The following is a 13,139-nucleotide window of genomic DNA, read 5'->3' as shown; positions in this document are numbered from 1 at the left end:
GGGACACTATAAAGAATCAGTTTCTGAGGCAGACAACAAAGGGGAACAGAACAAGGGACTTCTTGTCCTTTTTACAATGAGATGGGAGTATGAAGGGGTTTGGATCGATCCGGGGTTTGGAGAACGGGGTAAAGGGGAGCGCTCGGTCTAGTGGTGGGAGAGGAGGCTTTTAATAAAGCTTTTAACTTATTATTTGAATAATTGAGAGAGGCCAGTTTTGATTTTGTCCACCTATGATTTGCCTCTTGCCACCACTGCATGAAACAATTAACCTCTCCTTTAGCAAATTTAGTTTTAGGTTGGCCGAGTTTGTCTTTTAAGACGTCCACTCAGTCTTTGTTCCAAGATGTTAACAGTGGCCACTGAGTTTTGGGATCCCCCTGAGTTAGCCTAGACCATTTTCCCAGAAATTTACAGGAGTCTGGACCCTTTTTACAGGAGTCTGGACCCATCCTAAATACATAAAATGAGCCGGCGTTCATTTAGGGAACTGTCCCGACTTAGACGTCTGGTTACCAGTACAGGAGGACTTTCACACACCAATCACACAAGAAGGAAATTCAGGTTCGTCAGAGTGATGCCCGCTGCAACACACAAAAGGAGCCCACAGGCTACTGCCTCAATTGCCTTTGCTTTCACACTAAGGGTTTTACCCAAGGTGTGGTGCGGCTGCAATTGTGCAGATTTCACTCACTCAGACCGCGGGGACAGGAACCCCTTGGTCGGCCGATCCCCAGACAGAGACGGCACCCAGACTCAAACACTCCACAAGAGGACAGATAGACACAGAGACAGGACAGTCCTCAGTCCGGACAAAACACAGAAATAATTACCTGACCAGATTCCTGATGTCAGATCCCGGGATCCCTACCAGAACAGAGTGGGAACCAACAGGTTCGATGGCGTAGACCTCACTGTGGCTGTGCGCCTTTCCGCTCTAGTGGAGGACCGCTTGGGCCAAATGCCCAGGTGCCGGCTGCCACGGTCATCCTACAAAAACAGTCAGGAATCACACAGCCCCAGTGAAGACGGTTACCATCTCGGTGGAACCTCCAAATTGTCAAAGTTAGAATCAGGACTCACAATTTGTCAGACCACTCTGTTTATTAGCGCAGCGCTCCGCCAATAACATTCAGAATATGTGAGTGGCCATGCAAGGCCCAAACAGTCTTATTTATACAGATAAAAGAGCGGGAATTAGACAAAGGGACAAAGAAAGCAAAACAGGAAAATTCACCTGGGGCACAGCATACATATCCTATTTCCTTACTAACTGTTATCGATTTAAGGCTAATACTTCACCAATTGCCCTTAAACGGTGCAATTGTTCTATGTTAATGTCTGTATTCCTGACACCTGGATTGCAGCATTCCAACAGTTTTGCTTAAAGGTACAGACAGCATTTCTTTAATCCTTTCTATTCTTACTATATAATTCATTCTACTTTCACACTTGATTTTCCTGTCCTCTTCGCCGAAGTCTCTTCTTGTGCAGGAGGACTACCAGCAAAGAGCATGCTATGCTTTTTGTCCTTCACCATTCAGTGTCCTCTCTCCTCCTGCTGGCTCATGAGCTCTTTCTGCTTCCTGGGGGCCAGGACCGTTCAGTCAAGATGAGCTGCAGCCTCTGTTTTTATTACTTAGAATTTAATTCTTCCTGTGGTCCCATTCCCCCACCTCCACTATGTCTTGCATCCTAACTTGAGCACAGAGCCAAATTTGACAAAGATGGGTAACATGTATGTTAGACCTACTCTATACATTGTACATCTAGAAGAGCTGTGGGTGGCTTCAAAGCTCATCTCTGTCCAATAGAAGATATTACCTCTCCTACCTTGTCTCACTTATCATTGTGGCAGATGGGCTTGTGACGGGTTGGATCACAGAAACCCCCTTCGGAGCTGCCACCTGATGTGCCAAGCCTACTTTTGCCCCTGCTTTCCCTGCCAGCTCGGGACCCCAGCACCCTGTCTTGCTGAGCCAGACATGCCAGTCTGCTCCAACAAAGACCCAGGGTCTGAATTACTTGTCCCAAAGCTGGAGGCTTGGCTGAAAGCAGCTTACAGAAGTGTTCCTGTCTTTAACACTCAGATGCCCAACTCCCAATGGGGTCTAAACCCAAATAAATCTGTTTTACCCTGTGTAAATCTTATACAAGGTAAACTCATAAATTGTTCACCCTCTATAACACTGATAGATATGCACAGCTGTTTGCCCCCCCCCCACCGTTGCCCCGGTATGAATACATACTCTAGGTTAATTAATAAATAAAAAGTGATTTTATTAAATACAGAAAGTAGGATTTAAATGGTTCCAAATAGTAGCAGACAGAACAAAGTGAATTACCACGTAAAATAAAATAAAACAAAACAAAACACACAAATCTAAACCTAATACAGTAATACAACTGAATACAGGTAAAAATCTCACCCTTAAAGATGTTTCAATAAGTTTCTTTTCTCAGACTGGACACGTTCCTAGTCTGTGCACAATCTTTTCCCCTTGTACAGCCCTTGTTCCAGCTCTGGTGGTAGCTTGGGGATTTCTCATGATGGCTGCCCCTTTGTTCTGTTCCACCCATTTATGTATCTTTTGCATAAGGCAGGAATACTTTGTCCCTCTGGGTTCCCACCCCTCCTAACTGGAAAAGCACCAAGTTTAAAGATGGATTCTAGTTCAGGTAACATGATCACATGTCCGTTTCAGACCCCAAGCCTTCATTCCTCCCAGCCTGACTCACAGGAAGGCCTGCCTGCAAACAGAGCCATCCACAGTCAATTGTCCTGGTTGATGGGAGCCATCAAGATTCCAAACCACCATTAATTGCCCACACTTTGCATAATAGGCCCTCAGAGTTATATTTCACATTTTTACTTTTAGATACAAGAGTGGTACATTTATAGAAATAGGATTAACACTCAGTAGATTATAAGCTTTGTAATGATACCTTACAAGAGACCTGTTGCATGATGCATATTCCAGTTACATTATATTCACTCATTAGCATATTTTTATAAAATCATACAGACTACAGTGTCACAGGGCTGTCTGCTGATATCTCCTAGATCAAGTAGTTGGCCAATTTGTCTTTCATCTTGAATCCTTCCACTTCAAGTAAATGTAGCACCCATGAAAAGTTGGGATGGGAAGAGGGGAAAGAGTGCCAGGAGCATGTGGCTACATAGACTAGCTGTGAGCATAACTTGAAGGTTGCAAGCCTGCCTGTTTATATCTAGAAAAGATGTATGGCATCAGCAATCCTTGCTGAACTGGAGTGCCCTCTCTGTTCTAGTACTGCTCAGGACTTGAAAAGATGGCAAGCTGTGTCAAATTCTGCAGCAGCATGTGGGTGGGGAAGGAGGGTGGTGGTAGCTGAAACGTGCAAGTGTCTAGCCGCATGGGAATCCCTGTCTACATAGCAGCTTGGGTGATCTATAGAAAATCCCTGAAAAACCTGGAGCACCAGCACTTTCTTCAGAAGATCCTCAATCTAAAATGGGAGGATCATCACATTAATGTCAGTGTCCTCACAGTGGCCAACATCTTCAATGTTGTGACCCTGATTATCCAGCACCAGGTGAGGCGGAGCAGGCACTGTGTGCACGTCTGATATACACGTACCAAAACTGCTGTATGCCTAACTGGGGAGGCCAAAAGAAAGGCTTTAAAAACACCCTCAAGATCAACCTCAAAAGATGTGGCATCGACACCACACACTGGGAGACAGCAGCCGAGGATAGGGATAACTGGCCAAGACTTGTCAGGGAGGGAACGTCCACTTTTGAGGAAAACCGCCTTGCCCTGGTCACAGAAAAATGCCAGAAAAGAAAAACAATCACGAAGCAGTGCAGTCATACAGCCCAACACTGTCTTCCAACACCACCTGCCATGAGCCTGCAGCTCAAGGATCGCACTGCTCGGTCACCAACGGACCCATGAAAAATAAAACCTGTGAAAGAGATCACCCTAGACCTCAAGCTATCGCTGATTACGACAAAGCCACTATTACCATGGCAGGGGCTTGATGTGTCTCTTGAGCCTGTTAAAATTGTAATGTCAGCATGTGCCTTAGGTATCCATGACCGGTTCTGCGATGAAGCACCAAGCTGTTACAGGGCTTTAGATTCATAGCAGGCTTGCATCAGGTTTACCAAAGCTGAAAGACTAGCGATTGCACCTTGTGTTTTTCCCCTCCACTCCTACATACACACAATCTCCTTTGTTACTTTCTCATTGGTGATGATCTGGGTCGTCTTCTGCCTCTGGAAATGTTGTCTTCCCTGTAGTATTACTAATTGTCTCTGCTGATGGGTGAGACAGGAGCGCCAGCAGCTTTTTGTGGAAGGTCCCGCCCCTGAAATACCGCCGACGACCGTGGCGACTGAACATCCGGTCGCCACCCCCCAAATATTAGAACCCTGTCGCCTAATGGATCATGCCAGCCCTGCGGTGAGATAAGGCAGGTAATTTAGGGTGAATTTCTTCCTGTCAGCTCTTCTTCTTCCCTTATCTCTTGAGTAATCAACTATCTTGGATAAAGCATTGAAGAATACAATGTACAGAGAAATATTGTCCTAGCCAGAAGGATGGGGATAGTTGTTTGTTATATGGTCCAGTGGAATCTATGAAAGCTACCCCCTTTCTAACATCTTCCAGCTTGCAAACATTTGTTTGGAGCAAGGCGGAAAAACAGCTGAAAGATGCAGCAGCCAGAGGGTAGAAAGAGTAGAATTGTTGTACTGAATGTAAGCTTTCCTCTAGAGTTTTTAGTTAAATGGACCAGCTGCAATGAAATTTGAAAGTAGGTCAAATTTGCTCTAGGGTTACAATAATGATCAAAGGAGCGTGTGCTACAGAGCCAGCTTTAGGGGTGTTTGAAAGGAGGAAGATGTGATGAGAGAGAAGTCCAGCTGTTACTTCTGCACTGGGTCATTAGACTAATGCAGCCTGGTCTAGGCAGTCTGCAGACTAATGCAGTCCGGTCTGTCCCTTCTGTCACCTTTTCTTAGGGAAACTTGGTCTGTCTAGGCAATGGGAATAGTCTCCCTTTCTTCATGTTGCCTTCTGCATGATTCCCATACACCTGAACCTGCTTCCCTCTCCTTGTGGGGCAAACATCTCCGATCTCCTCTCCAGAGCCCACTCCTTGGTCAAGGCTCTGGAACCAAACTGGCCTTTGCTGCACAACTCAGGCCCACAGATGATATGTGAAGGGGGACTGGGGAGGAAGTAATTAACATGGAGTCCGAAGTGGAAGCAGCGATGTCCTTCTCTCGCAGCAGCAAGCTATGGCCAACAGCTGCATCTCCTGCCTCTTGGTACTGCTGCCTTGCTCATATCCCTCCACGCCTGTTGTCAGCTCATGTCTCTGATCTCAGGAGGCTGTAGCTCCTCAGGGCGCTGGTGGCTGTTTTCATTTGTACTGTGCACGCTCATGGCACTCTATAAAGGATAATGTTAGTGACAGAGAATGGGAGCCAGGCCAAACTGACGCCTGTAACTCAGCACAGCTCCCCTGGCTTCCATGAAGCTGCACTTATTTATGCCGGCTCTCAGAGTCTAGCCTGCAAGGTGCAAATTGCATTTCCTAGTAATGGTGTCAAGGCTGTCTCTATTGGTTTATATTAAGGTTCATTTAAATATCTGAAATTGTATGCAAAAGGAACTGGTAGTGGAACGGCTGGATGAGAGGGTGAGGAAAAGTGGCCATCCTTCTCCACATGCGTCTGTTTCCACAGCCCTCAAAGACCTTTCGAGGGGACTCTGGTTCTAGTAAATCATCCATTAATTCCTCTGGGGACTAACCAGCTGTTTTAATCTGAGAGCTGAATGAAATGCTGTTGCAGCTTAATGTAGCTCTAGATGTTGTACTAGTCACTTGCATCTTTTAATCCCTTTCATTTACAGTCACGCTCAGTCTCTGGGCTGCTGTGAGACAGGGAAACCCATATTTCTCAGAGTGGTAACTGTGTTAGTCTGTACCAGCAAAAAGAACGAGGAGTACGTGTGGCACCTAGGAGACTAACAAATCTGTATGGGCATAAGCTTTCGTGGGCTAAAACCCACTTCATTGGATGCATGCAGTAGAAAATATATTAGGAAGATATATCTTCTTACTGTATTTTCCACTGCAAGCTTATGCCCAAATAAATTTGAGAGTCTCTAAGGTGCCACAAGTACTCTGCGTTCTTGTTCCATATTTATCAGGAACTGAAAATACACTCCACTGCGGTTATCTTTTTATCAAGATATTTTCTTTGAGCCAAGAGTTGTATAATTCCTAGAAGGTTGCACACATGAAACGGAGTGGCCTGGTGCCATCATTCACTGCTTGGAAAGCTGAGGTGATTAGCTGTGTGTACCAGAGCTGAGATCTAAGTGTGGTTCTTTCCCTTGGTTTTCTGTGGGATTCCACAGAAACCAAATTTATCTAGAATTTCTTTGGGGGCAGTGGCCCTCTTCTAGCCATGTTTTTGTCAGTAAAATGGCCAGTGTCTACAGAAACTCCTCTGGAAATTTCCATTTCTTTTTAAGCAGTGTGGTAGCATCTTCAAGCAAAAGAAGGACAAATAAGATCTTTAAATGTTCATAGGCGAATAAAACCTATGTAGGCACAGCTGTTTCTATGAGTTCTCATTAAACATGTGTAACATTGGGATTACTAGTCTGTAAAACCAAATAATTTTGGCAACTGTAGATGAAGATAAGGCCACATCAAATGTGTTGCCTTTGCATTGTTATCGTTATTGCTCTTTAAAGAAAACATGTTAACTGTTATGCTTGCAACATATGCTGACTGAATTAAGAAATGGGTCAGTGTGTTTTGTTGGTAGGTGTATAAGGAACAGTTGTCCGTATGGACCTTTATTGTATGGAAGATTTTACCTTCCAAATAACCCCACCACATGGAAACCCCCCAAGAAAGCTACATTAAGCACAAACCCTTCCTTGGAATAGCATTAATATGTCATGCAATTAAAAAAAAATCCACGTTAAAACACTTTGGTCCATCTGGCCTGAGCGAGGCACTTTTGAAAATGCCCCTGGGTGCCTTTGCAGCAGAAGGTGCCTAAAGATGCATCTTGAGCTGCCTTTGGGAAATCTAGTCTTCGGGGGCAGTCTAACACACACAGTGCTGATTTGTATCTCTTTAGTACAGACATCTCTTGTTGGATTGCAGTACAGCCTTTGTCTGGCTAAGTATTCCTTCCGCTGCTTCTGCTCTTCCTGATGGATGGATGCAGGGAATCTTTGCTCCATTGCTCCTGACCCGCATTGTTTTGGTAGGATCTTGTTTGTTCAGTTTTATACTAACGTTTCCTTTGTAAAATACACAGTTGCTGTTGTCATTTATTGAACAAACCCACATTATCAGCTCAAGCGCAAAAAAGCCAAAAATAAATGCTTGCTAAGGTGAACAGATTTCTTCGGTTACTGTCCCCACGCCTTTGCCTAGCTATGCCAGTTTGTACACATCCAACTCTATAAGCTTACACTGTGTGAGAGTGGCTGCCAGGTTTTTCATGTATTTCAACTGGGGGAGGGGAGGTCCGTAAAGGAATTACTTGAGTTTCCTTGTGTGTAATTATCTTCAAAACAATCACTGTAAATCCAGGAAAATCACAGTGAAGGTTAAACTTTAAAGAAAACTAAACATGTTAAGGTCTGAAAATGCACAACTAGGGCACCCAACCAACCTTAACTCTGCCCTGTTGTGACACCGTACATTAATTACATGATTAATGCACATTAATTATTGTCCCAAATTAGATTAAACTGACATCTGAAGACACACTATAGACAGTATGACCAATTTTTAAAATTATTTTTATAATAAACTCAAATGACTTAATTGATTAGAAGATAATTCTGTACTCAAAGCGTGAGTGCTGCAAGTGTGGGGAGCAGTCACTGGGTTTTTCATACAGAACAACGTGGTTGGATCCCTGCTTTAAGTGCAAAGCTGAACTCAACACAACTGCTGTTTCCAGTACCGCAGCTACTATTAGAGGTCTAATGGACTGTACACTGATTTATTCTACTCATTCTAAATATTAAATATGTTAGCTATTGATTATAACATGAATAGGTCACCTCCAAAGAATGCAAATGGTGCAGAAAGTGTACGAGGTGGCATTATTCTCCTGGAGTCTGTATAGATCCAGTGCCCAGGTCTGAGCCTAAAATCAACTCCTAGCCTCTTAGGGCACTGCTGGCGGTGCCAAGGTGCTGATTGTTTCCAGTCTATAAGGTCCCTTGGTGCTTCTCATTAGAGTGGAGCTGTTAAGTGTTCTGGCTGAATTCCAGTTTGGCTAATTGCATTCTGCCTCCCTATATTCATTCCCCTGCAATTTGTTCTCCATTTCGTATCCTGGGTGTAGCCCCCATAGGGTCAATTGCATTTCAGTGGTGGATGAAGCAAGCCCTAACTGTTGCCTGGGGAGGGCAAGGAGGATTAATTGGTCAAAGTGTGTAAAGCCTTTTGAGATCCTCAGCTGGGAGGTGCTAAAGTAGAGCAAAATAGAATTGTAGAAATGTGGGACTGGAAGGGACCTTGATAGGTCATCTAGTGCAGACCCCTGCACTGAGGCAGGACTAAGTATTATCTAGGGACCATCCCTGACAGGTGTGTGTCTAACCTGTTCTTAAAAATCTCCAATTTGTTCTTTTGCTTAACTACCTGACGGAGCTTTGCCTAGTGTTTAACTCCATTGACTCCGTGGAGTTCTTCCTGGTTGACCCATGCAAGTGCCAGCTGACTCAGGACATGGCTGTTTTGTTTTGCACCTTAACTGCTCCTCTCTCTTGCAATAATTACCCTAACAAAGAAATCAGGTTTGGATTCCTTTAAGAGCAGGGCTCTCGTAGCCAGCAAGGCTTTTCTATGGTTGCTTAATTAATCAATAATGGAGGAGCAGGACTCTCCCTGGGAAGTGACGACAATCCAGGAGGAGTTGATAGTTCAGGAACCCCAGGAGGTTCTAGTCCCTGTTATATACGCTGCTTTGTGGTGGTTTTATAAGATGAGACCAAGTGGGTGTTTTTCTAGGTGAATTGGTTTGAATTGGTCTGTGCAGGGCACTGCTGGAGAGCTAAACCCTGGAGATTAATTGGTTGAATCAGGGTTAGATAGCCCAGTGCTGAGAAGACTTATCCCTGGACTTTAGAATGGAGTCTGTGGAGAGAGGGCCTGGACAGTTGGCTTCTTCTTTAAAAGCAGGCAAGTTGGATTCCCTCCATCATTGCTGTATTGGCCCTCCTGTGGTGTGCAGCCTGGGACCATCCTTGCTGAGACAGGCAAATGGAAATTTCCTTCCCATCCCCGGAGCCTTGGGAAAACATCATAAAAACATCCCCAGGATTCTTTGCCTTCAGTTAACAGAGAAACAATCCCCATAAACCAGGGTCCTTAATTACCCACTACAAAAATAAAACCTCACCAACTCTTGCTCAAGGTGGTGAAATGCTGAGGTGCTCATGTTTCTGGGCTGGTGTTCAATGCCCTGACAGGGAGCTTTGCCTAATGTTTAACCTAAATCTTGAAGCCTATTACATCTTGTCCTGTCCTCAGTGGATATGGAGAACAGTTTATCCTCCTCTTTATAACATTGTTTTATCTACCTGAAGACTGTTCTCATGTCCCCCCTCAGTCTTCTCTACTCCAGACTAAACAGCCCAGTTTTTTTCAGTCTTGTTCTCTGAAACACTTGCAACCCCTCCCAGCTTGTACTGTCTGGAAGCTTTGCAAGTGTCCTTTCTATGCCATTGTCCAAATCACTTACAAAGATATTGAACAGAACTGGACCCAAGACAGATCCTTCCAGGTCCCCGCTCGATATGCCCTTCCATTGATATCCACTCACTGAGTGCGGTCACTGTTGATTATTAGTGTGCTCCATATTGTCCCTTCTTTTGACATGACCACTTGTCTTGTGGCTTCACTTCCCTCTGCTATTCAGGAGTTTGTTGCATTCTTTACCCTTGGAAAATAAAATGTGTGGCTCTAGCTGGCATGGAAGAAGAGCAGCAAGTCTGCTCAGCATCCGAGCAGAAGGGCAGGAAACTTGCGAGCAAGCAAAACTGTGCTCTGGTTGATAACCGCTGGCTGGCTGCATAGTCACTCACCAGCCTGCCAAAGCTCTGGCTTTAGGAAATGGGGAAGAGATGCGATATTTCTGTGAATAAGAATAGCAGCAGCATTTACACTTCCTTAGATTGGTATTATAAGGGCTCCCAATCTGCCCGCCTCAGGGCATAAAGAAATCAGCAGAAAATCCCTTACGTTACAGTGCTGAAGTGGTAGCTGAAGTATGGCTATCAAGCTGTTTAATCTATGCACAGCATATCTGAAGCACCTGCCAATTTAGTAGTGTTTATCTGTTGCCTTTGTAGATCATTGCCTTCCTTTACAACACTAGGCACTGGCTACTGTTAGCGACAGGAAATCTGGCTGAACTGAGGATTGGTCTGTTCTGCCAGGGTGCTAGAGAGCAGATCAGATGGAACATTCGTCTCTTCAAGTTGAGCAGGAAGTGGAAAATCTAACTGCCTGGATCACCTGTGCGTTCACTGTGGCAGAGGATGGAAAGCTGGAGTAGATGGCCCCATGGTCTACCCCTGTTATGGCACTTGCTATGCTCTTGTTTTTCTATGACGAGAGAAGGGAGGCCTAATAACCCCTCTAATGAAACGGACTGTGCTCCACCCACAGAGTGAGCAAACGCCAGGGCAGCTGCCATGATGAGCGTCTCACTGAATGTAAAAAAAGTAAATTAAAAAAGTAAACAAAACTGTATCATGCTAGATGCACGGCCAGTAGGAAAAGCAAAGGGGCCTACAGCAACATGCACAGCAATCTCCTGTAGGACCTTGGGAAAATACTCTACCAGAGGAACAAGACCTTGAGAGACTGTTGAGATGGGTCGCCGATAACTGACCCAGTTTACTGAAACACTATGGTCTATTCATGATCATGGGATAGCTATAGGCTTTCTGTGTGTTGCTTTCCAAAGATTTTGCTGCTTTTGAGTCATTTTCCTGTTTTTTGGTTTTATCGTTTGAAATAAGATTTACTTGGGCATGTTAAGTGCTCCTTGGTGATCTTGTTGCATTGGGGTTTTCAGTGTGTTTGTCACATAATTGTATAATTTCTACCAGAATTATTTGATGTCTGTGCATATCCCACATCAGAGGTTTCCAGATCCATTCCACGTTAGTTACTCAGTGGAGGAAGGCAGTTGAATTAGATGAATGGGACCAAATTCAGCTCTGGAATAAGCAGGTGCAACTTCCATGGACATTAACGATGGAATGTACTTAGAGATGGACCCAGATGGCAATGTCCTCGGTAGATAAGGGAACTTCAGAAAGAGATCCTTAGTGCTTTGCTGTCACTGCTGGGCATGGTAGGAAGTGCTGCTGCTAGGAGCTGTTGCTGGAACCTTGCACATGTGCACTAAAAGGCTGGTGTCCTGGAGCAGCTGTTCCATATGCATCCTCCGTTGGGAAGAGCATGTCTTTTAAATTAACAGTGAAAGGTGTGGAACGCCCGAGTTCCTGCTGAGTCACCATTCAGAGCAGATTTCTATCTGGGGCTGTGTTCCCAATTTTAAAATGGGGATGACAATAATAACTACCTTGCAAAACTTGGAGAGAAGCACTGGCCTGGGAATCAGGAGTCCCAGCGTCTAATCCTGGCTCTGCCACTGGTCTATTCTCAGGCAAATCAATTCCCATTCTGTGCCTTGGTTTCCCTTTTCACTCCTTTATCCATCTAGGGCCAGATTTTTAAAGGTATTGGGAATTAGGCATCTAAATACCTTTAAAAATCTGTCCCATTGTCTATTTGGATGGTAAGGTCTTCAGAGCAAGAGCTGTCTCTCATCATGCGTACGTACAGCCCCTAGCACGATGCAGCCCTGCTCTGATCTCAGCTGGGGACTTTAGACACTACCGTACAATGGCATATTCGTTATACACTGATTGCTTTCTGATTTTTCTGGGTCAGTAAGGCCGTAGTGGATCCATCTCTGGGTTGGGACTGGAACCAACAGTTCTGAAATTTCACGAGAGAGCCTGTTCCTGAGGCCAATTCAGCCCAGTGTGGTGGAATCAGGGTCTGGGTAGCTCAGAGAAACATTCAGAGCCAAGCTGCTTACATGAGTTGGCTGCAAACGGTGTGCAGTTATCCATCATTACAAGAGATTCCTCTCTACTGCACCTGTCTTGTTTGTTGAAACTTCATTTCCAGTCCTGTGATTAGCAATAACTAACCTCTACACTAATCTCTCCTGTAGCACATTCAAAAGAACCTCACTCTTCCCCAAACAAGTATGGTAAATATTTAAAAAGCCGCGGACGCTGGGCCAATGCTACAGTTTGAATTGTGGTCAGTCCGTGGTCTGAAGCCATTGCTTCCTTGGAAAACATTCCGAGAGTCTGATTCTTCTCTTGCTTGCTTCAGCCCTGTGTTGGTGCAACTCCATTGACTCCGTGGAGTTATTCCTGGTTGACCTATGCAAGTGCCAGCTGACTCAGGACATGGCTGTTTTGTTTTGCACCTTAACTGCTCCTCTCTCTTGCAATAATTACCCTAACAAAGAAATCAGGTTTGGATTCCTTTAAGAGCAGGGCTCTCGTAGCCAGCAAGGCTTTTCTATGGTTGCTTAATTAATCAATAATGGAGGAGCAGGGCTCTCCCTGGGGAGTAATGACAATCCGGGAGGAGTTGATAGTTCAGGAACCCAGGAGGTTCTAGTCCCTGTTATATACGCTGCTTTGTGGTGGTTTATAAGATGGGACCAACTGGGTGTTTTTCTAGGTTTGAATTGGTCTGTGCAGGGCACTGCTGGAGAGCTAAACCCTGGAGATTAATTGGCTGAATGAGGGTTAGATAGCCCAGTGCTGAGAAGACTTATCCCTGGACTTTAGAATGGAGTCTGTGGAGAGAGGGCCTGGACAGTCGGCTTCTTCTTTAAAAGCAGGCAAGTTGGATTCCCTCCGTCATTGCTGTGTTGGCCCTCCTGTGGTGTGCAGCCTGGGACCCTCCTTGCTGAGACAGGCAAATGAAAATTTCCTTCCCACCCCCAAAGCCTTGGGAAAACATCATAAAAACATCCCCAGGATTCTTTGCCTTTAGTT

Source organism: Gopherus flavomarginatus, chromosome 9, assembly GCF_025201925.1.
Source record: "Gopherus flavomarginatus isolate rGopFla2 chromosome 9, rGopFla2.mat.asm, whole genome shotgun sequence".
NCBI classification, from domain to species: domain Eukaryota; kingdom Metazoa; phylum Chordata; order Testudines; family Testudinidae; genus Gopherus; species Gopherus flavomarginatus.
Note: the sequence above shows the minus strand (reverse complement) of the source record.